Here is a 23,181-nt window from a genome sequence, read left to right on the forward strand (position 1 = left end):
CACCACAATATTCATAACTGGCTTATCAATTTTTACTACTGACCGACATCCAATAGGTGCTGCAGTGCTGGTTAGCTGAACCTAAACCCTGATCCAGTGCAAACACTGCAGCCTGCATAGAAAGTGGTAAACTAGATTTGCCACCTGCCCCAGGGGCGTTTCTAGAGAGGAGGGGGCCTGTGTACAGTCTCCGACACGGGCCCCCTTCTCTCCGCCGGGCGGCCGTCAGCGCACTGAGTTGTAAGCGGCCAGCGCCAGAGTTATAGACTCTGGGCACTAGAGTGTGCCCAGAGTCTATAATGAATGCACAGGTCACCGGGAAAATGGCCGCGACTGCCATTTTCCCTGTACTGCGCATGCACAAATGATGGGAAAATGGCCGCCGCGGGCAGTTTCCAGTCATTTTACAGCGCCAGACGCCAGCGTGGGACTCCGGAGAGGTAAGTAATTCTATGGGTGCAGGTTGTGCGGTGCGGGGCCCCTGCACCCATTATAGATACGCCCCTGACCTGTCCCCAGGTCTAGCCAGGACAGAGGGGCAGCCCTCGACAGACATTGGAGCCCCCATCACCTGTGTCACAATAACAACCACTGACAGACTAGCAGCACAGCCTCTTACATTAGGGGGCACTGATGGGGCAGTTTGGGTCACTGGAGTGGACGATCACAGCGTCTGAGGTGAATAGCTGCGCCCCCTCCATTACCTAAAATGTTGGCCATGACTCGCGGCAAAGCCACGCCCCCTGCGCGGTCCGCGTTCTTGGGCATGGGACTTTCCCGCAGCCAGACCCATCAGCAGTGTGATCAGCGCTGCCCGTCGCTGATCACTCACTACACAGATGGAGCCGGCGGATACATGCCTAGCTACGGCTCCGTCTGACTGCATAGAGCCAGAGCGGGGGTTATGGCAGCAGCGCCGGGATACCCAGGAGCCTACAGGGACGGGGTCGAGCCTAGCGCTGCCCGCCGTCCAGTAAATGCAGGGCAGGGACGACGGCCATGTTAACAGCCGCCGCTGTGTCCAGCTGCGCATGCGCGCCCGCCACCCAAGGCCTAACACACACCAGCGTGCGGCGGCCGTGGCATGGACTGAACTGCAGGCGCAGCGCTAAGAGGCAGCAAATAGCAGAGATGTTGCAGGAAGGGACAAAGGCCCTCATTCAGAGGCGGTCGTTAGATGCAAGCGGTCGCACTGAATCAGGGCGGCCGCTTGCAACCTGAACGGCCGCCTCCTTGTCGGTCGTTAAGCTGTGGATTACCACCCACAGCTTAACGACCGACCCGGTTGATGGTCGCGATGGTGATCACCATCGCGACCATCGGGGCTTACGACCAGACCCTAAGGTTGGGTCTGGGCACTCGTAAGCCCCAGTGAGCTTTCTGCTCTGATGGAGCATGAAGCTCCCCACTGACATCACTGATGATGTCAGTGCGGCCGCCCAGAAAACGGTAGGCATTCGTAAAGGAACGCCTCCGTTTTGGAAACCACCCCCCTGGCCCACCTACCAAACGGGGGAAGCTGTCGATCAACATCGACAGCAGCCCCTTTGGTAGCGAGCTCCGGAGCGACAGAGTTTCTCTGTCGCTCCGGGGCTTGCGCACGCGCAGTGCGGCTGCTGAGCGTGCGGAGGCCTAACCATCGAGTCGATTACAAAAGGCGCTCGCGACCGATTCTGAATAAGGTCCAAAATGAGGGAGGTAGTAAGAAAAAGAAGGGTGGGGGAAGACAGAAAAAACTGGGAGAGAAGGTCGAGGGAGAAGAAAAATAGAGTGGAAGTAGAGGAAGAGATTAGGAGAAAGAAAAACAGTAAATTAAGACTTATTTAAGGTAATTAAGCTGATAAAGTGCACTTCTCTGTCCTGGCAGAAAAAACTGGAACAAAGAGGCAGATTTCCATACATCACTCCATTATATACTCTTAGACCACTCCCCATGAAACATTCATTGGCTGCATAAGACCAGCTAAACTTAAAGGGGCAATATCCAACACATTATTAAACTGGCAACGCTCAAAACACTTGTGGTTTAATGTCCCTCATGTTTACATGTCATCCTTCGGGCTTACATAGGCTGCAATTAGGATTAAGGTTAGGATGTGGTTAGGTTTATATGAAAAGGGTAAGGGAAATCGCATTATCGACATATCGACTGATGTCATTGTGAATGTCGACATTGGCTAAATATATCACATCACACCCTTCCTCTGCTAGATATGATTGTGTTGTACAACCCATGTCTTATCTCACGGTAACACAAACTAACAACAAAACAACAAAACCTCATATACATGCATAAAGCTCTGTATGTTTAGTAAATTTTGCAGGAAGACGCTCACAAGCCAAGAAAATAGTTTCTGATGGTTAAATAAAAACTCCTTTATGTTTTATCACAAAAAAATAATTTATTTTCCCCCTGGCATTTTTAAAGACCTGGGTGTCGATTCTATTAGGCGCCAAGTAGTCGCATCTGCGAGTAAGTGCAGCTATATGCACTTACAGTGCCACCGCCGGACTCATGGATTTTTGTTAGCTGCCCAATAGGGGCGAGATCAGGCTGCGAGGGGAGGCTAGTTGCGGGGCCATTTGGCGGTGCTTCCACGCTGTGGCAACTCGACCCTCTCCCATCTGATTGAGTTCACCCCCTGCACTTTTGAAGATTTTTGAATAGAAATGATCACAAAATATTTTTTAATTTACACCACTTTAGAGACGTCACAAACCATTTAAACTAAATTCTGTACAGATTTTTGTGTATATGTATCAAAGCTTGATGTGAGATAAAATTGTGAGCTATACATCACCAACCAATCAGCTTCTAACTTACATTTTGCAGGCTGTGTTTACGAAATGATAGTTTGGAGCCGATTGGTTGCTGATATATATTTCACAATTTTATCTCACACCAAGTTTTGATACATAGGGCCTGATTCAGAGCCGCTCATAAGCGGCCGCTCATTCGTTCCGAGCGATGTTTGCCCAACTGCGCATGCGTACGGATTGTACTATGCATGTGCGAACCAGTCAGTGCGGCCGAAAATCGTTTGTTCGCTAAATAGCGAATGCCTGATAATATGGGTGACAGGAGGAGGCGTATGTGGGTGGTAACAGGGGAAGGTGCTTGAAAACGGGGAGTGCGTGCTTAAAGGTAAAAACGGGCGTTTTATGGGTGTGCATAATTAATACAGCAGCGTCACTGACCACGTCACTGGGTTATTTTATAGCCAGAACTGCTCGCAAGATTGCGGTAGGAAAAACCAACCACAAGAATAGCGAGCAGTTCATACGCTGGTCGATGTACTCGATTAATCTAATAAATAACGGACATGACGTAGGATGCGAGCGGCCAGGGGGTGTAGTTATCCAAAAAACGACCGCAAGTTTTGTTTGCTCGTTCAGACATAGAGGCGTGAACAGACCGCAAAGAGCGAACGGTTCATTTGAATAGCCACCCCTTTTTTCTGAACGAACGACCGCAAATAGCGTCCGGCTCTGAATCAGGCCCATAGGCCCCTTATACAAAAAGATGGACAGCTTGGAAGTGAAAGAGGGAGAAACAGTAGTCATATTGGAGATATTCTTAATTCTCCCCTCTGTGCTGTGTGGCCAGTGAGTCATTGCTGAGACCTATATAGTAACCTATCAATTTAATCACCTATCCTTCTACGCACATTATTTTAACAGATATGGCTGGCCAGGGACTCTCTAGCTGTTGTGGAACAACATGTGCCATAATGCCCTCCCAGTACAGAGCTATGGATTTTAATGCTGGCATGATGGGTAGAGTTGTTTTGATTCACCACAAGCTGAGACAAGTATTTCCACACAACTATAGCTAGAATATTTCCTACCCTTTACTGCCGGACATCTCACAGACTAGAGACATAGGACCTGATTCAGAGCCGCTTGCAAGTGCTGTGCTCTCGCAAGCGGCCCGATGGCATGCGAATGCGCATGCTTCGTTCTACGCGTGCGCAAACTACTCTGTGCGATCGCAAACCGCTCACTCGCCAAGCAAAGACAGCCCAGTGAAATGAGTGACAGGAGAGGCCGATTGTGGGTGGTGACGGGCTGGCCACTATAAATGGGGGAGTGGAGCATACTTGCCGACAATCAGCTCCAGCCTTCCGGGAGGGAGCTGATTGTCGACTAATAGCGGGGGCGGGGCCGGTCATTGGGGGAGGGGGCGGGCGACCATTTTGGGTCACACTGGGGGCGGAGCCGCACGATCGCGTCATCATGACTCCGCCCCCTCTTCACAATGCCGTGATTTTCGGCATTGTGAAGCAGAGGGCGGGGCCACGATGACGCGATTCTGCGCGAATCGCGTCACCGGGCCCCCCGCTGCGGGGATTTCTGTTTTTTTCAGGGGGGAGGTGGGGAGGGTGTGAGACTTCCGGGAGGCTTGCCTGCCTTTCTGGGGGGCCGGGAGCGGCACCCAAAAATCGGGAGGCTCCCGGCCAAATCGGGAGGGTAGGCAAGCCTGGAGTGGAGGTGCGAACGCAGGCGTGCCTGAGTGTGATAACGCCGTTTCTAAGGCGTGCATAATTAACAGGCAGCGTCATAGTACGCGTCACATGCCTGTTTTTTACACCGAAGTCCTCGCAGTGCTTGCGGCAGGGTAAGGCAACCACAAGCACTGCGTTCGCTTCCGATGGTCCTCGATGTACCAATGTTTTAAAACACTTCCTGGAGATGACGTGCGCTAGTGGGCGTCTCAACATATATACGGTTATGGGTGTCTGCATACACAGAGCGATCGCTCGCACAGCCAAAGTGGGCGTGCTAATGCCTTTCCGAGCGAGCGCCTGCCATGGCGTCACTTTGACGAATTTGCATATGCTGGATGCGAGCGATCGCAACTGGCGAGCGGCTCTGAATGAGCTCCATAATCTAAGCACTTTATTAGATTGCAAGCTCTTTAGAACGGAACTATCTTTTCATTATTTGTGATCCTATTTAGTAGAATCTATTTATTGGTATTGATATACTTTTATGTAACATTTTATTGTTGTGCCCCCACGTAAGGCGCTATGTACCCCTTTGTGGGGCTATCCGGCAGATGGAGGACGAGGATTGGGCCCCTGTAGAGAGAAGCCGTATTATTGGCACCACATTAAGCACTAGCTATGTCCCCTAATTACCTGAGTAATGAAATGTGACAGGTGGCCCGGTATTGCAGACCCAGCCTTGTTCTTGGGGACTAGCCCTGTCGCTCTCTGTACGTCAGGAGATTTATCAGACACATCCTTATACATAATAAGATTGGAGACTGGGACACTAATGTAAAGTACATGTCTCAGGTTTGCTATATTTAACCACGGTTGGTTTATCAGGCTGTTCCATTAATCCTGCAAGCAGCTTTCCCAGATACCTGGGGCTGGGATTAGTCCCTGCGAAGATTGCAGCATCCCACAACTCGAGATGATTGTGGGCGACGGCAGTTACTTCCCAATACTTCAGCTTTAAGTGGCTCCTATTAAAAAATAAAATAAAAAAATGTTCTGCCAAGTTGCATTCCAGCTAACCCAGTCCTGGAGACTCGGAATCCCATGATGTCACCTGTCTCCCCATTTGTGGTTCTTACATATGTTCCTGTTTTTAGGAACAAACCCACAGCTGACGCACAGCCCACTCCAAATACACCAGAACACTTTGTGCTTTCCCTAAATCACGTACTCATCAGAGTTTACTTATATATCTATACTTTTATTTTAATGCACTATTATATTTTGGGTTAGGCACACTGGGCATACACCTAAGGGCATCTAGAAAAGGGGGGTTCTCCTGTCCCGGGAACCACAGCTTGTAATAATTAGTTTACCATACGCTTTGCAACAGAATAAGCAGCCGTTATTGCAGTGAATGGCGCATTATGATTTGCAAGCCTCCAGTGTCAACAGCCGATTCAAGCATCCATGCACGCTTGGTGACGGGTCTGTCGGCGCATCATATTCAATCTCACGAAATGCTCTTTGTCCAAGAATACTTTCTGCTGCACTGTCTAATGAGAGGCAACGTCTCCGGGGCCTCTCATGCTCAAAAGAGACATACATTACCCTTAAGCTCAGTAATATAATAAAACAGTACATTACATACAGTAATCTAAGGCACAGTGGTCTATTTACTTTGATGACGATAAAGGCCCTCATTCAGACCCGCTCGCAAGTGCTATGCGCTCGCAAGCGGGTCGATGGTGGGGCACTGCGCATGTGTTGTGTGTGCGCAAGCCCCGGCGCAAGTGAGAAATTCACTCGCTCCGGGGCTCGCTACAAACGGGGCGGCTGTCGATGTTGATCGACAGCTCGCCCCGTTTTGTAGGCGGGGGGGGTGGCTGGTCAAACGGAGGCATTCCTGAAGGAACGCCTGCCATTTGTGGGTGGCCCTACTGACATCACTCGTGATATCAGTAGTGAGCTTCCGGCTCTATTAGAGCAGGAAGCTCACTGGGCTTGCGGCAGACGAGACCCTACCACAAGGGTCTTGTCGCAAGCCCGATAGTCGCAATGGTCGCGACCATCACCTGGTCGCTCTCAAAAGCTGTGGGTGGTCACCCACAGCTTAGCGAGCGGCGAAGAGGCCGGCTAAAAAAAAAGCGCCCGCCCTCATTCAGAGCGAGTGCTCGTTTTTTTTTTTAAAGTACCAGCCAACCAGCTCCTGTCATTATTCAAACACAGCTTGTGACATGCCAGCTAGGAGCTGATTGGCTGGTACATTATCTCCATTGACTTTATCTCCATCCTAGGCTTAGTAAATAGACCCACACAGACATCTAACTGTAATAACAAACTGGCTGTAGCTGGGTGCGCTTGCGTTGTCGCCGCCCCAAAACCGCCAATATTCACGGAAACAAAGCCGAGTGTGGCAAAGTCATGGACAGTAGACTAAAGCCGTGTAGCAGCGCTCAAAGTAAATTCATCGCTCAGCGTTATCTGTGAAGTTATTCAGAGCTTTTGAAAGCGGCGTTAATCATTATACCACCTTGAGATTTTATGGTGAAGAAAGTTCTGCAATCTCAGGATCACTAAACTTGTAACATGCTAAATATACATCATACTATAGTCAAGTGACTGGCCAGGATTTACAGCCCTTATATATATATATATATATATATATATATATATATATATATATGGGAGGTAACAATTTGTATAAAATGAATTGCCCCAAGAACTGATGCTGATCCGGGTGACTGGGAGTATTGGAGAGTAATAAACGCGGCTTCCCACATACGCAGAGAGCACATGGTCACTTCTGTGTTTGCTAATGTCAGAGAGGTTACAGTAGACTGTGGTTTCCCAATAATTACACAACCCGAGTTTCTGACAAATCAGTGATATATTCCAGTGTTTTACAGCATATGAAAACGAGTTGTGTCTCAATGCTCAGGGCAGAAAACCTGCCCCATTCGTTTTTGACTTTCCCAATCCCATTCCCGGCAACATATCAAATGATAAAAGAGGGAACCTTTAAAAAGTAGGAGTTTACGGCTTGGGAAATCTTGCAAATAATTCATAAAGCTGCAGAATTAGTGAACCCTCTGTAGACTCGTCTGATTGTTTCGACTGTGAAACCATCGGTAACAGTGAGTACCATCGCAGCCTCACGCACACTTGCACAAGCTCTGACCTTACTCAGGAATTGCCGTGAGTACTCAGGCTGCGTAAGGCATCGCAGTGGATAATTTATGCACGCCCCTGCAACGGCGTTCAAACTCCCTGCACGCATGAGTTTTGCCGACGACTCCCTCCCCCGTCAGCTCCTGCAAACGGCACTTCCTGTCAATCACTCTGCGATAGGTCTGCGTAGCCACTGCAATCGCTATCCCAATCGCAGTGGCCAGTTTGCGCACGCGCACTGCGATGCATACGTATGCGCAGAACGCGACAATCATCTGACTGCGTGCGTAATCGCAGTTGCGATCGGTAATGACTCAAGCCCTATGTGCAGAACAGCATATGATGCAATTACAATATTTAAAATGTTTTGGGCGGGGCCACGCTGCGTGTGAAGATGGCTACATGTAAGCTGAGCAGGACGCAGTCTTTCCCCATTGCAGCTAGAACCACCCGCCATAATAGCTCACCCAGATACGTGTGGCCCACTCACAAACCCAGTTATCAGCCCTGGAAGCGGATATATTAATTGTTATGCGCTCATCACTTTGCGCGGTGAAAGGTGAGAGACCAGTCTGAGTCATACTTGGCTACTCTCCGGGGAACATCCAGGAGACACCTAAATTTCGGGCAGCTCTCCCGTGTGCCAATAGAGTGCACCAGTCTCCCAGATCCTGCTCACCTCCCCAGTGAAAGGAGCAATTAGAAAGCTTGATGATGCGTTTGGCAATGAACTGTGTTTTCGTGGTCCGGGAACCTTGGGGACTGGGCGGGCGCAATGATGCGATTTACAGGGATGTTGTTTGGAAGCTGACGGTCTAAATCGCGACCGCCGGCTTCCAGACGTTCTAATCCCAGCGTGGTACTAATGACAGGCGTCTAAATCTAGACGCCTGTCATTAACCAGACGCCGGAAAACCGACACCCGGCATCCCGATCTAAGTGATGCTGGGCGCCGGGCGCGGACAGCCACGCGGGGGGGGGAGGGTTAAGTTTAGGGCTCCCGGGGGGGACAGGGTTAGGCACCCCCCTGGGAGGTTAGGGTTAGGCTAGAGGAAGGGGAGGTTAGGGTTAAGCACCCCCGGGGGGGACTTAGGTTTAGGCGGCGGGGAAGGGGGGGTTAGGTTTAGGCACTTAGAGGGGGGATTGGGGTTAAGCACTTGGGGGGAGGTTAGACACCCCTACGAGAGGGTTAGGGGGGAATTAGGTTAGCGATACTTACCTTAGGGACGATCAGGATTTTCACCCTTGCCGAGTTGCCGCTGTTGGGATTGCGTCCGGCGGTAATATCTACTACACCCAATTTACAGTGCCATATCCCTGCAAATCCCACCAAGACCACCTCCTCAGGGATCTCCCAGAGGATGCCTTTCATATTTGGACAAGTCTGATCTGAGCAACTGAAAACCAAGATGGAGGAACTTTGTTTCTTGTCATGGCTGCCCGACAGCTGCACTGAGGGGACAGGAGCTGATACACGAGGGGGGAAATTGATAGAGCCAGGGTAAGGATAAGTTACGCAGTCACAACCTAAGGCTGCCGTGTATCCCTGATACAGTGCAAAGCTCAGTTGTAAACACACGTCAGCGCCCTATTCAGAAACCTCCTGCCTCAAATGTCAGGTCATGAATAAATGATACACCGAATACTAAGAGCATCGCCACCTCACAGAAGGTGACCCCCACCCTGCATCGTCCTGTGGAGACTCCATTCCTTTCATATAAGAGAGTGGATCATTAAGGCGGCATGCCAGGCCTCAGAACTTCCCACATCTTTCCCACTTTACCCAGATTATTTTTTATGGTCACTGCAGCCTCCCAGGAAGCAGGAATGACGTACAGTACATATGGGGGTTTCCAGTAATGCGTCTGGTGCAGAGAAATGTCCGCTATCGTCACCTGAGAGAAATGATTTATGATGAATATGTCTTATTCTTTTCCCATATGTGATATCACTGATTTATTTTCTCCCTCCGGGTTATATTCCTGGATGCCGTTGTCTTACTCACTCCAAAACTTCAAATGTCATCTGAGGCAGCTTATTACTTCATTGATGTGTTGTATAAACAGTGAGGTGTAGTTATATTGTTGGCTCTGCTATTTATCAAACACGAGAAGAAATATCAACAAAGAAATAAATGCATTAAAGTGTTATTGCTCAGGTACATGAGTCCTTGTTCTTAGTGCAAAAAGTCTCTGCCCACATGCCACTCACCATACTGCCTACATGCCACCCACCTACCAATGGTGAGCCAAATGCTAAGGCCCAGACTATCCCCCCTTTCCGATTACAGCAATGCATCTGTTTTTAAAAAATATGCCACATTGCGAGTCTATAAATTATAGGGATCCACGATCCCTACACTTAGGTCAACATTTCATTCAACTTGACGTGAGCAAACCTAGAAGGGGCATTTGTATGCCAAAGGCCTATCTATTTTCTCTTAAACATTGTCATATTGATTAAAACGGGTTGGGTAGGGTATGCTGGCGCTCAGGAACCCGGCGGTCAGAATCTCGGCGTCGCCATCCAGTCAGGGTTAGGATACCAACAACCCTCCCTTCCCACTGCCTAAACCTAACCCACCCCCCCAGTGCCTAAACCTAACCTCCCCCCCGCAGCCTAAACCTAACCCTCCCGCCCTAGTGCCTAACCCTAACCCTCCCCTAGTGCCTAACCCTCCCCCTAGTGCCTAATTTCAGAATATCAGGTGGCTCTCCCAGACTCCTGACAAAGATGGCCCGTCTCATGCATGCCGCCCACCTCCTGGATGAGTTGGGCGGCACGAGGGTTGAATGAGGTGATTTGCATTGAATCACGTCACTGTGCACACGACCCCTGCAACAGAAATCAGCAAACCCCTGGATTTGAACGGTGTGAGGCGGAGACACCATGATGTGATTGCGGCACCACACACCCCAGCTCATCCAACATGGCTGCCCTCTCAGGGACTGTCCTGGAAAGGGGCCAGTAAAACATTGGCAGATACGCACACTTACATCTGAGGAGGCGTAATTGAAAGTCACTGGCCGTTCTCACATAGACGAAGTTCAGTGAGGGCATTGACGCAACTGTGGGCTATGTTGGGTTGGGCATAAGAGCAGATATTCCCGGCTTATTATTTACTTTCAGTATAGGTCTGGTGCAAGTGCGCACTGGTGACGGGTAGCAAACTCTGCATACGGGAACTTTTCCCATGCACATAAAGCTGAAGCAACATGCGCACGACTACCATCCAACATCAGGTCCACAGTCTGTGAATAGAACTCATTAACATTGATTTGTGCAGCCATGCAGCGTGGATCTTACCATTGACGTGTGCAGCCATGCAGCGTGGATCTTACCATTGACGTGTGCAGCCATGCAGCGTGGATCTTACCATTGACGTGTGCAGCCATGCAGCGTGGATCTTACCATTGACGTGTGCAGCCATGCAGCGTGGATCTGCTCATTGACTTGTGCAGTCACGCAACATGGATCTTTCCATTGACTTGTGCAGCCATGCAATGTGGATCTTTCCATTGATTTGTGCAGCCATGCAGCGTGGATCTTTCCATTGATTTGTGCAGCCATGCAGCGTGGATCTTTCAATTGATTTGTGCAGCCATGCAGCGTGGATCTTTCCATTGACTTGTGCAGCCATGCAGCGTGGATCTTACCATTGACGTTTGCAGCCACGCAGCATGGATATTTCCAATGATTTGTGCAACCATGCAGCGTGGATCTTTCCATTGATTTGTGCAGCCATGCAACGTGGATCTTTCCATTGACTTGTGCAGCCATGCAGCGTGGATCTTTCCATTGATTTGTGCAGCCATGCAGCGTTGATCTTTCCATTGATTTGTGCAGCCATGCAGCGTGGATCTTTCCATTGATTTGTGCAGCCATGCAGTGTGGATCTTTCAATTGATTTGTGCAGCCATGCAGCGTGGATCTTTCCATTGACTTGTGCAGCCATGCATCGTGGATCTTACCATTGACGTTTGCAGCCACGCAGCATGGATATTTCCAATGATTTGTGCAACCATGCAGCGTGGATCTTTCCATTGATTTGTGCAGCCATGCAACGTGGATCTTTCCATTGACTTGTGCAGCCATGCAGCATGGATCTTTCCATTGATTTGTGCAGCCATGCACTATGGATCTTTCCATTGATTTGTACAGCCATGCATCGTGGATCTTTCCATTGACTTGTGCAGCCATGCAGCGTGGATCTTTCTATTGACTTGTGCCGCCATGCAGCGTGGATCTTTCCATTGATTTGTTAATCCATGCAGCATGAATATTACCATTGATTTGTGCAGCCATGCAGCGTGTGTCTTTCCATTGATTTGTGCAGCCATGCAGCGTGGATCTTTCCATTGAATTGTGCAGCCATGCAGCGTGGATATTACCATCGATTTGTGCAGCCATGCAGCATGGATCTTTCCATTGACTTGTGCAGCCATGCAGCGTGGATCTTTCCATTGACTTGTGCAGCCATGCAGTGTGGATTTTTCCATTGATTTGTGCAGCCATGCAGTGTGGATCTTTCCATTGATTTGTGCAGCCATGCAGCGTGGATCTTTCCATTGATTTGTGCAGCCATGCAGCGTGGATCTTTCCATTGATTTGTGCAGCCATGCAACGTGTGTCTTTCCATTGATTTGTGCAGCCATACAGCGTGGATATTTCCATTGATTAGTGCAGCCATGCAGCGTGGATCTTTCCACTGATTTGTGCAGCCATGCAGCGTGGATCTTTCCATTGATTTGTGCAGCCATGCAGCGTGTGTCTTTCCATTGATTTGTGCCGCCATGCAGCGTGGATCTTTCCATTGATTAGTGCAGCCATGCCGTATGCACCTCAGCTGACATCTCTGCGATTATCATCCGGATGTTGCCACGTTTTCACAAGATATGAAAGGTTCCTCTTTGCCCCAATAATGTAATCTTTTGTTTTGGATCAATGTACTCACTGATCACCAGAGCTGCTGCTTTGAGCATATTCACAGATTCACAGATGACTACAAGGTGTAGCAATGACATCCCAGCGATTAATCCATACTGGAGCAGTGACTGCTTTATTCCCAGGGAAGGGGGGGGGGTTTGGTGCTTGTGAGCTCTTGACCCACCTATGACATGGGGGTAGGAGCTATTTAGAATTTGGGGCCAGGTGCATGTTGAGAAGTGACAGTGTGATGTCAGTAATTCCAAACATCTATTGGAATGCTCCGGGTAACCAGAAGATGGATTGTTTGCCTCCAGCCTCATATCTGCATTTAGCACTTGCCATCGGTGGAATTTGACTTTACGTGTTCTCAGTTCTATCTCAACCTGACTACACAGAGCAGCACATTCATTGTCACGGCCCCAGGTCTATTCCTATAGACTGTAAAGTCTGCAAAGTCTGTATTTACAAAGACAGGGAAGACGGACAAGACAAAGCGGAACGTAGTGATTTTGTCGCCAGAATTTCACACCTCTATAAAACCTCCGGTTCTGCGCTGAAACTGGATTTGCGTTCGAGTTTGTGGTGATTTCGCTCATCTGTAAATTTCAGGCATGGAAGACGCATCTGTTTAAGTTGCTATGTACTAATTTAAACTAGACGTGCACTTTGATGATGTTAGCAGCTGTGATAGCTAGTGCATCCTCTGCTGAATAAGCCCTGCGACACGTGCCTGGCATAAACCAGACACATACACAACCGGAATGCATCTCAGCCCCTGCTTATGGACTCTACTTTGCGTTTACTTCATTCTAAACATAACCCTCTCCTCCCCTAACCCTCCCTTAGTGGTGCCTAACCCTAACCTCCCTTTCCTGCACCCTAAACCCAACCCTACCGGGGGGGTGCCTAGCCCTATCTCCCCCCAGTGGTGCCTAACCCTAACCCTCCCCTCCGCCTAACCGTAACCTGCCCTGGAGGTGCCTAACCCTATTTTTCCCATGGGGGTGCCTAAACCTAACCCCCCCATCCCCGGGGACAATGCGCTACTTACCTCCATCTGGATGTTCGGCATTCCATCGTTTGGGATGCCGACACCGGTATCCTGATGTCATTTGGGATAGCGGCGTCGGCATTTTGCCAGCCAGTATCCTGTCCGCCTGCATTTTAACTACATCCCGTTATGGTCAAAGTCATCTTTCAAAGTACCTCTTATGGAATCTCCATTGGTAGAAAGCGTGGTAATGAGGTCATTCTGCAGATATAAAATTATTATTTTTAATGGGTTTTTGCATATACAGATGGGGCCCCGGGGTCACCAGGCCGCGCTCAAAATGTGCATCTGATTCCAACAAATAAAACATCTGGGAGCAACGAAACTCCATTGCTAGCTTACACTTAGCAATTTGATGTGTGACGTTTGTACATCTGTGTGACTAAGGGCCTGATTCAGACCCGGACGCTATGCTGCACTCGCTCGCATTGAGCAATTTTTCGCAATCTGCGCATGCGTATGAGTCGCAATGCGCGTGCGCGAACCAGTCATTGCGATGGGAAAGTGCTCGCCTGTAGCCCGCAGTCGGGCCGCTATTTTGAGTGACAGATAGTGCCGTTTGTGGGTGGTAACAGGGGAAGGTGCTTGAAAACAGGGGTGTGGATGTGCGAACACAGGTGTGCCCGACCGTCAGAACGGCATTTAATGGGTGTGCATAATTAGCAAAGTAGCGTCATTACACACGTGACTGGGTTGTATTTTAGCCACAACTGCTCACAATGTTGTGGTGGGAAAAGGCTACCACAAGCGCTGCGAGCAGCTCCGATGGCTCTCGATGTTCCCGATTAATCCTACAACTGCCGGAGATGACGTGTGTTGCGAGTGGCAAAGGGGCATCTTTATACAGGTGCGAGCGCATAGTGCGGCCGCTCGCTATTATTTAGTGGGCGGCTTTACGCGACGCAGTGCGAGCACATGATTTAAATAGCCGGCCCCTTTTAGCCAGCGAGCGGACGCAAATAGCGCCCGAGTCTGAATCAGGCCCTGAGTCTGAATTTATGCAAAAAGGGCTGCCGCCACTTTTCGCCGCGCCAAGTCCCGTTGCGCTTAATATGCGACTTTGTACATATGTAAAACCAATTCCTGTGCATTCAGCGTCTCTAGTACACTGCGAGTGTCTTTACACTGTGCCTGCGAATCGATGCGTATAAGATGCATATTTAAAAAAAAGTTTGCTCGTGGCATCTTGCGCAGTATGGCGTATGGATGCTAGGCCGCGTATGAGGACACATCTGTAGAAATAAAATCATCATTACTCTTATTATCAGTATTTATTTTATTCCAATAATACCAGGAAGGTTACTGACCCTGCCCAGCCTCTGTGCCCGCCCTATGCTGGGTGTAGCATGCCCCTGAGCGGATGGAAGCATTGCCATGACACAGTTGGAGCCAGAGAGGGGGCACCGTATCCTCCTGATGAAACCAGCAAAGGTCACAGCCTGTAAACTTCCTGAGATAGCCGGAGAGTGAGCAGGGCAGAGGAGGGAGCAGTGAGGGAGTTAATACACAAGACAGGGGGTGGAGAGGCGACCGGTATGGGTGGAGAGAATGAGAGATCACACAGGCTGGGGAACTCCTGCAAGAAGAGGCTGGTGATGTACAGACCCCCTGGCTGAGCAGTGCCAGGGGTCTCCTGGGGCAAGGGGCAGCACCTCTGGGTAAGTACCGCTGCTCTTAGAGAGAATGTGGCTCTGGCTCTGCTTCCAAGCCAGCTAAGGGGTTAAGTTAGGAAATAAATAATAATAGGTCAGAATTTGTGCCCCTGTGTATAAGTGCATGGTTTATATTACTTGGATTGTATGCGCATTAAGTTGTTTATGTATTTATTTTACTGTATGTGCAGCTTCTGCGACATCATGTGTTTGTGTGTTGCGTGTTTATTATTTTACTTTTCTGTTGTCTTTTCTGTTGTATCTAGTTATTGGAGTGAGTACGCTGAGAACTGACACTGACATCCCCATCTGAGTCATTGATTGGGATGCTGTATGGGAGGGGGGCTGTTTTACTTGGCCTCCTGGCTTGGACCACACTGACAAGACATCTGTCCACTAAACAACCCCCACTTCCCATAATGCCTACCACCGTAACCCAATATCCATTATTAACATCTATTAACAACTACTTATATAGCTCCATTATATTCCATTGTACGTGACAGCGTATTTAGCGTTATGCGATGTTCCTACAGTGTCACTACTCACTATATACCGGCAGTCTATTCGTATATGACACAACGTTACATGTCTAATGTCTCAGGTATGTACCCGCTCTCTGTGTATTATTATAGGTGTTACCAATGTTTTACTATGTAGAGGCTGCCGTATGGATGAGTAACTTCACACGGGAACTTATAAAGAGGAACTAGGGTAAAGTGATTAAAGCAGGGAACCTGTGTATACTGGGCCTGATTCAGAGCCGGACGCTATTTGCGAACGGTCTTTCAGAAAATATTTAAATTGAGCGCTCGGTCTTTGCGGTCTGTTGACGCCTCTATGTCTGAGCGAGCGAAACATGCGCTCGCTTTTTTGTAAAGACGCCCCCTGGGCGTTCACATCCTACGTCATCTCCGCTATGTATTAGATTAATCGAGTACAGCGAAAGGCGTCTGAACTGCTCGCAGTGCTTGTGGTAGGATCTACTTCCCGCAATCACTGCGAGCAGTTCAGGCTAAAAGACAACCAAGTGACGTGGTCGATGACGCTGCTTTGTTAATTATGCACACCCACTAAACGCCCGTTTTGACCGTTTGGCACGCCTGCGTTCGGATCTCCACTCCCCGTTTTCAAGCACCTTCCCCTGTTACCACCCACAAACGCCTCATTCTGTCACTCAAATTAGCAGCCCCTCGCTGTTTTGCAAGCGCACGATTTCCGACCGCAATGACTGGTTGGCGCATGCGCATTACGACCCATCCGCATGTGCAGATGTGCGAACATCGCTCGGAGCGAGCGAGCGGCCGCTTACGAGCGGCTCTGAATCAGGCCCACTGTGCGCGCTGACCATGATGGATTTATATCCTTGCTCACTATTTAGAATTCTGAGTGTAATTAAATGCTATTCACCATCCAGAGCCGAATCTGCTCACATTGTGGGAGACCCGTGCTCACATTGTGGGATACCCGTGCTCACATTGTGGGATACCCGTGCTCACATTGTGGGATACCCGTGCCTTGTTACACTACGGGCCTGTTCCAGAAATAGACGCTTAATGATTTTTAAACAGCTGAGAAACCGAATTGCAGCAACTTAGGTCAATACATTTCCACCACTGTCTGCCTATGGCAGGTGCAGTTTTTCCATTAGTATCACCTGTGCGTCTTGAACGCAGCTGCTTATAATGATGCACCCGCGTCGGCTTCGTCACCCCCCCTCTATTACCTCACATAAACGCACAGTAAAATACTCAGACCCTGCATCCGATTCATTGCTGCATCTCTGCGCCCAGACAATCGGGGCGCAGACGCGGTGCGACTCAGACGCATGAGCAGTACAAAACAACATCGTTCAACTCCGCACATGTCTGCCATCTTTGAATCAGGCCCTTTGTAAGGGAGAATTGTCATTAACATTTAATAATATAGCGTCAGTTTATCCCCTGACACATGACGATTGTTTTGATGCTTTAAGAAATGATGTAATGTGATAAAAATAAATTCAGACATGTAACAACCGCATCCGATCGTGTATATGGCCGTCGCCTGCCGGTTGTCATGGTGCCTGGATGATGCGACTGTTCGGCTCCAGCACACAGGACTCCCGGACAGTATTGGGCGCCATAGTTATGCTATGTGTATGGGGAAACTTTCTTCGGAATACACAACTTTTGATATATTAATGTGAAATAACATTGTTACTCAGCGCCTGATTCACAGGTGACGCTAATGAATGCGCGGCTGTGATGTCTTTCGGGTCCGCTGCTGCGATAATATGGCAAATGCTATTCTCAGGCTTCCCCTTATGAAATTGCGAGCGCTGGGCAGTGATAGCCTTGAGGCGCCCCCTTTCAAAGTTCGGGGACAGTGGCAATCGGCTGGTAGGCTCAAACGATCACCATCGACACGACGCCCTATGGCTTCTGACTTACTCTAATCATGGCCTCGGTAGCTGCGGCTCGGGACACGCCTGCGCTTGTCTAGCAATTCCCCACCCCTGTTACCTCCCATAATCGCTCACTAGCTGTCACTCTCTCTGTATCTAGATTCTCGGGACCTCATTCAGAGTCGGTCGTTGCGGCCGCACGGTCGTACGCCACCGATGTTCGCTAAACTGCGCATGCGTAAAATTCGCAATGCGCGTGCACAAACTAGCTATTACGATCAGAAATTGCTCTCTCCTTCAACTTGGCCAGGTCGTTAGTTTGAGTGACAGGATGAGGCGTTTGTGGGTGGTAACAGGGGAAGGTGCTTGTGAACGGGGGGGTGGAGATCCGAACGCAGGCATGCCTGACTATGCAAACGGCGTTTTATGGAAGTGCATAATTAACTAAGTAGTGTCATGCCACATGTGACATGGGAGGTTTTTACACTGACTTGATCGTAGTGCTTAAGAGACGGTATGGTCAACCTTAAGCTCTACGAGCAGCTCCGATGATTCCCGATTGTCTTGATTAATCCTTATATGCCCGGAGATGACGTGTAATGCGAACGAAAAGGGGGCATATTTTTAGTCTTACGGCCGCATCCTCCCCTCGCTCGTCCAGCTAACGATCTCATCTTAACGACGCAACTTGCGAGCGCTTCATTTGCATATCCGGCCCCTTTTACCTTACGACCGTGCGGCCGCAACGACCGACTCTGAATGAGATCCTCAGTGTGGTCATCAGTCGAGGCGCAGGCGCAGTACTAAATGAAAACCGCTAAACTTCCCCAAACATCGGTATGTCGTTTACCTCAGAATCAGGCCCACAATGCCCTAGGCCTCCGTGATGTCACTAACTCCCGGTGAATTGATAAGCTGCGTGCTCGAGATTATTGGTTCAACCATAAAGGGCAGATTTCACCACAGCCTCCTTGATGGTGCTATGGGCCTCGATCGTACACCTAGATGGCGGCGTTAGCAATTAGGCGGAAGTTGACCTTGGCCGATGGATGGACCTGGCAGAGCGATAGCATTTCTTGCGCAGCAATAAGCCAAGTTTTACAGCTGGTGCAGAAACAAAATGTAAATTTTGCTGGGTGAGGATTTTGAAATCAGGTAAAGGGGGGGAGAGGGGGCATTGTTCAGAGCAGCTCCTTATGGCGGGGAGAGGCGCCCAGCTACAGTTATGGGCACAAAAAGGGCACTCAATCCTCATCTGGCGGCATTACATACTGATTCCCGTGTCATCCATCTGTATACATGTGTGGCCAATTCTGAGAGTGTGTGGCCAGCTTTAGTAAGAGCACAAAACTTTTAAATTGATCCTTTCTAGTGGTATAGTTACTTTATGTAATGACACCAGGCTGAAAGTGCTTTATACAGTTATATTTTTTGCTACAGTATGTTGAACATTTGCGGAATCAGTCATACAGATGTGTTCTCAGTCACCTAGCATTTTTGTGCCATATGGTGCGGGATAATATACTTGGCACGGTCTAGATGCTCTACCATGGGTGGCGAGTCTCATAGTATCATACTTTTTCCTGAATGTTGTGTCTCATTCGCATCCTACAATGTCGCTCACAGTGTATCGCGGACACTAGATTAGTACTTTTGTCTCAAGGGAATTGGTATAAAGTCGCGGATTACGCACAAAAATGCGTGCCGTGAGTTATTGCGCAGGCCACTCATAACGGAACTCTGGGGGTCATTCAGACCCGCTCGCGAGCGCAGGACGCTCGAAAGCGGGTCGATGTTAACCCAATGCGCATGCGCACGACGGAGGGAGCTCCGTCGTGCGCATGCGCGAGACCCGGACAGCGACGGGCTCTCCGTCGCTCCGGGTCTCGCACCAAAGGGGGCGTGCTGTCGATGTTGATTGACAGCACGCCCCCTTTGGTGGGCGTGCCGGGGGCGTTGCTGCCACACGGAGGCGTTCCCATGGGAATGCCTACCGTCTGAAGCCAGCCCCACTGACATCAGTAGTGATGTCAGTGGGAGTGATTTTGGCTCTGATAGAGCCAAAATCACTCCAGGGCTTGCGGCAGCGAGACCCTACCGCAGAGTCTCCGTCGCAAGCCCGATGGTCGCGATGGTCTTGACCATCGCGACCATCATCATGGACGCTCGCTATAGCTGTGGGTGGTCACCCACAGCTATGCGAGCGTCCAAGAGGCTGCTCCATTGTTAGGTAGGAGGGCCCTGATTCAGAGCGAGCGCTATGGTCAGAGCGTCCGGCTCTGAATCAGGCCCTCTGTCGATACATGAATGGCATCATTTGTATTTAGGGTACCTGTGCTTTGTACTTTAATTATCACATTAGAGACGCAAATAAGACCCATATTTTGTGGAATACGGTGGGACGTATGGCGCACCTAAGCTGCAAAGTCCACAGCGTGCCAAATGGGGCTCTTTCATGCGATTTGAGGAAAGGTTTATGAGGACACAACGGCATAATGGGATAACAATGGGTCAGTTAATTCGGGGGCCTATTCAACTACACTAAAATAACGGTTTTAAGGACATATTTCTTTAATTACCTTTTTTTTGGGTATTCATTAACACACTGATATCTCCTGGTTAAGTCCGTCTGCGTTACTTTCCACACTCCTTATACATTATTATGGGGATGTAGAAATGAAGCTATTCATCAAATTCCGAAAAATTATGTATTATTGGAATTTGATGGTGTTACTATTATTATTATCATCATTTATTTATATGGCGCCACAAGTGTTCCGCAGCGCCTTACACAGTACATAAACAAATAGGTGACCAGTGACTTACACTACAATACAATATAGGACATAGATAATATACATTGATTGCTACATTAGTGACCATAACACCTAGATATGCAACAGAACATAAGCAACCAAGTGTTAGGTGCCCTGGTGGGGAGTAAGAAGTAGATGAAAGTAAAGTAGGGAGAAGCACAAGAGGGTAGAGGGCCCTGCTCGTAAGAGCTTACATTCTAAAGGATACGCCACTCTCAGGTGGCGTACAGCGTGATATACTTACCAGCTGGGCAGGTCCTCCTCCGTCTCGCTCCGTCGCGCCTGGTCCCTCAGTCTCCGGCTGTGTGTTATCCCCGCCGCAATGCTGCTGCTGGTGCTGCCGGGCAGCGTCTCCCCCCTCTGTTCCCCGATGGCACTTGTAAGTGCTACTTCAATTACTATAATCAGTTAAATAAAGAAGCACTTACAAGTGCCACCGGGTAACAGAGGGGAGGGGAGACGCTTACCGGTAGCAGCAGCAGCAGCAGCAGCAGCATTGCGGCGGGGAACACAGGGTAAAGTTATATATAATAGAAAAAAAAAATGTACAGCTGCATCCCGACAGCCGGCCAGGTATCTGGGGGGCGCGGGGACATAGAATTTTATGTTCAATTACCGCAGCTGTAATCAGTGCTGCGCATGCGCTGCTTCTGTGAGCGTAACGGCGCATGCACGGCACGGATTCCAGCTGCGGTAAGTTAGAGCAGAGAGGGATAACTATCTATTTCCTGAAAAGCTGAAATCGCCAAAATGACAGCTTTTGCGGAATAGATAGTTATGGAGAGGAGGAATGATGAATCCTCCAGTACTTAGGTAGAACTCCATGCGAGATTTAAACCTAATTACCTCCATCGATTTTTTTAGCAGTGATGAATAGGCCCCTGTGTATGGTGTGATTGGGGTAGGACCAAATTCCATCAGCTAGAGGTGCAACATTTTACAGCCAGGTGCGTAAACTTTTTGAAGCTTTCAATTATATCTATTACTCAGCAATGCAAATGTTCTGCTGACTGTATGAATAGCTAATGCAGGCAAAGGCAGCCTGTGGCTTGCCGGGCAAGCTGGGACCTGTAGTACCACAGCAGTTGATAAACCACAGGTTGGTCCGCTGTAGTCCGCTGACTTTAGTTCTGGATTATAGTGTGTCTGGATTATAGTGTGTCTGGATTATAGTGCATTTCTGATGATAAATAGGTCAGTGTTCTAACACTGGCATTGGTGTCTCTTGTGCAGAATTGGCTTTGGCAGTTTAGGAAGAGGCCGGGGGGAGGATGGGAAGCCACCTCTGACCCTAATTCCTCTGTCTCCTCCGTCCCTCCCCCAGCTGTGCCGATCCCCTGGTGACCTGGCAGATAGTACCGGGAGACCTATTTGTAAATATCAGTTTAAAGTTCATAGACTGAGCTGCCGGCTCTATGACACGAGAGAAGCTATTTGTCTGCACACTGTAAATGATCGCATCCATTCCATACTCCAGCGCTGGGCGGGTCTGCGCCAGGTTATTTTAAATAAATTGGAAGAATGCAGTCTTCATGCGAGAGGCAACTCGATTTAACGCGATTTCATCGCTCTTTGCCCTGCTGACTCTGCGCAGGGGCTCGGTGCATGTGTGTGTCTGAGAGCTCGGTTTCAGCTTCCAGTTTCTATAAAAGTTTTAATTAGGCTTATATTACACCATTTCTATTATGGGATGCTGGCGATTGGGATCCCGGCGGTTAGAATCTCGACACCGGCATCCCAACAGGGTTGTTGGTAAGTCTCCTAACCTTACCCCTACCCTTACCTCTAAACCTAACCCTCTCTGCACCCTAAACCTAACACCCTTCCATCCTAGTGCCTAACTCAGGGGTGGGGAACCTTTTTTCTGCCGAGGGCCATTTTGATGTATATTACAATATTTGAGGGCCTGGTGCAGGCCACACCCCCTCTGTGTGATGTCACATGGGGGCAGGGCCACAATCACTGATGACTACAGCAATGCCCGAAACATCCTGAGGATGCTCCGGGGAGCTGTAAGGGCAGCAGTGTGACCATCTGAAGCGCCCAAAGGATGCTCCAGGTGGCACTGCTGCATAGATTCTGGCTGCCGGGTGCCATTCTTAGCACCCTGCTAGCCAGGTGAGGCTAGCAGCAAAATGCTCCAAGGGCCAGGCCAAATGATTCCGGGGGCCTTATAGGGCCCCTGGGCCTGAGGTTCCCCATCCCTGGCCTAACCCCTAACCCTAAACCCACCACATACCGTATGGATGCCGGTGCTGGGATACTTACTGGTTTCGGGATTTCGACACCGGCATTCTGACCGCCAACAGCGGGAATTTCAACTTCCTCCAACATTCTTTCCACCCACCTCAATAGCGCAAAAAAAAAAAAAAAGTGAAAGTGCCGGCAATCGACAAATTCATTTATATCAACAAATGATTCTTTCAGTCCTCTCTGTTAGCACCGCCCTAGACGGCGAAAGGTGGCAATGACGACTTAGCTTTTTGCGGCTTGTCTGCAGTCGCTATCATGTAGACTCTTCGCCGGGACAGACTCTTATCGGAGCCACTCTCTCTACGTTAGTTTATTAAAAAACGAGTCAGGACTTTATTAACCTTTTATCTCTGTGTGTAGAAATCCAAATCCACCCGAATTTCGTGAATCCGGGTAAATCTGACTCGCGGTCCTGATCTTTTTCGTGGTTCGGAATTCAGATTTTAAATCTGAATTTCTGGTTTTGGATTGCATAAAT

General features: G+C 49.2%; 1 protein-coding gene across 2 annotated transcripts in view; it reads left to right on the forward strand.

Moving 5' to 3' along the window:
• Nucleotides 1-15,152: 15,152 nt before the first annotated feature.
• PRR5L (proline rich 5 like) overlaps nt 15,153-23,181 on the forward strand; it is a 66,487-nt gene continuing 58,458 nt past the window's right edge. For both annotated transcript variants that reach the window (XM_088459042.1, XM_088459044.1), the window contains exon 1: nt 15,153-15,254. The gene's annotated coding sequence lies outside the window, so the exon portion shown is untranslated. The remainder of the gene's footprint in view (nt 15,255-23,181) is intronic.

This window comes from Taudactylus pleione, unplaced genomic scaffold (genome assembly GCF_031769625.1).
Source record: "Taudactylus pleione unplaced genomic scaffold, aTauple2 ptg000887l, whole genome shotgun sequence".
In the NCBI taxonomy this organism is placed as follows: domain Eukaryota; kingdom Metazoa; phylum Chordata; class Amphibia; order Anura; family Myobatrachidae; genus Taudactylus; species Taudactylus pleione.